The sequence below is a fragment of the Nerophis lumbriciformis genome, linkage group LG06 (assembly GCF_033978685.3).
Source record: "Nerophis lumbriciformis linkage group LG06, RoL_Nlum_v2.1, whole genome shotgun sequence".
NCBI lineage: Eukaryota > Metazoa > Chordata > Actinopteri > Syngnathiformes > Syngnathidae > Nerophis > Nerophis lumbriciformis.
Genome location: NC_084553.2, coordinates 35,940,537 through 35,942,909, shown reverse-complemented (window position 1 = coordinate 35,942,909; position 2,373 = coordinate 35,940,537).

Below are 2,373 nucleotides of genomic sequence, written 5' to 3'. Positions count from 1 at the left end.
TTTGATTTTGTTGTATGTTTTTGTTGCCCAAACTATTAAATGACAATCCAGGGTTTCGTCTTCAGGCATCTGCCAACATCTGTTTTCAGTAAAAGGACAACATGGCCGTGTGAGATGAGCTGTGACTTTCGCTTGAGAGATTGGCTGCAATGATGAGGTCACATGCTGGGGGGGAGACGTGAGAGGTGTCGACGCTCATGTGAACTACGATGACCCTGCAGTGCCGAGGTCAGCGTAGTGTATTACTGTAATATCAACACTGGGAGCTTGTGGAGGATGAGTCACTTGGTTGCTAGGCAATATCCAGCTGTAGTCAGCATGATTCACTGACGCTTGGTGAATATTTGGGTTCGCCTCTTACTAAGGTCTGTTCTCATGCTCTGGTCCAACGCATTAATCCTTTAAAAGTCCTTTTCATTGTTCTCACAAATGCCAAAGAATGTCAGCTTCCTATAAAAAGATAATTTAATCCATCATAGGCAATCTTCAAGAATGACTTCAGCCTGAAACATAGCCAATTGTTTCTATAGTTGATATATTATGTCTGTATACTGCCACTGTTTTTGCGGTTGAAAAAAAACGACAAAAATTTAACATAAAATTGAGTATTTGCTTATAATTGTATGGGATGGGTCAATTATATATACTGTGTATATATATATATGCATCTCTATCCTCCTTCAAAACCGCACTAAAAGAACACCTCCAGGCAGTAACAACCCCTTCCCCCACCACATCCCACCTCCCCGGATTGTAAATAATCAAATGTATATACTTGTTCTCATGCTTTCTGAGCTCACTATGTTCACCGCTCGCTGTACATATCTTACGAAGTGAGACCTACACTGTTACAATGTCCATTTCTCAGATGATATAATTGTTGATGACTGAAAGGCCTACTGAAACCCACTAGTCAAACACAAACACACGTAGTCTGATAGTTTATATATCAATGATGAAATCTTAACATTGCAACACATGCCAATACGGCCGGGTTAGTTTACTAAAGTGCAATTTTAAATTTCGCGCGACATATCCTGCTGAAAACGTCCCGGTATGATGACGTCAGCGCGTGACGTCGCAAATTGTAGGGGACATTTTGGGACAGCATGGTGGCCAGCTATTAAGTCGCCTGTTTCATCGCAAAATTCCACAGTATTCTGGACATCTGTGTTGGTGAATCTTTTGCAATTTGTTCAATGAACAATGGAGACAGCAAAGAAGAAAGCTGTAGGGGGGAAGCGGTGTATTGCGGCCGACTTCAGCAACACAAACACGGCAGGTGTTTCATTGTTTACATTCCCAAAATATGACAGTCAATCTTTACCTTTGGCCTGTGGAGAACTGGGGTAACAGACTCTTACCAGGAGGACTTTGAGTTGGATACGCAGACACGGTACCGTGAGTACGCTTCCAAACATTTGATCGCTTGCCCGTACGTGCGTGCCGCTATGTGCATGTCACGTACGTAACTTTGGGGACTTTGGGGAAATGTATGTGCTGTATGAACTTTGGGGAGGTGAACAGTACTTGGGGCTGTGGGATTGAGTGTGTTGTGCAGGTGTTTGAGTTGTATTGGCGGGTTATATGGACGGGAAGGGGGGAGGTGTTTGTTATGCGGGATTCATTTGTGGCATATTAAATATAAGCCTGGTTGTGTTGTGGCTAATAGAGTATATATATGTCTTGTGTTTATTTACTGTTTTAGTCATTCCCAGCTGAATATCAGGTCCCACCCGCCTCTCACAGCATCTTCCCTATCTGAATCGCTCCCACTGCCCTCTAGTCCTTCACTCTCACTTTCCTCATCCACAAATCTTTCATCCTCGCTCAAATTAATGGGGAAATCGTTGCTTTCTCGGTCCGAATAGCTCTCGCTGCTGGTGGCCATGATTGTAAACAATGTGCAGATGTGAGGAGCTCCACAACCTGTGACGTCACGCTACTCGTCTGCTACTTCCGGTACAGGCAAGGCTTTTTTATCAGCGACCAAAAGTTGAGAACTTTATCGTTGATGTTCTCTATACAAAAATATGGCAATATCACGAAATGATCAAGTATGACACATAGAATGGACCTGCTGTCCCCGTTTAAATAAGAAAATCGCATTTCAGTAGGCCTTGAAGTGTCCTCTAAGGCCTTAGTGGCCACATGCGTGGACAGCACCTTTTAGCTCTTATTTCCAAAATTGTGTACACTACTGAATTGGGGTCTTATGCCGACATATGGACACTTATACCGCTATCTGGTGGTGTCAGAAGAGTATAACATACAATGGAATTTGGAAAAAAAAAGTGTAAAAATAAAAATTAGCATGTCACTACACATGAAGTACACGTTTGTGTACTTATGGACTAAGTACATCATATCAAA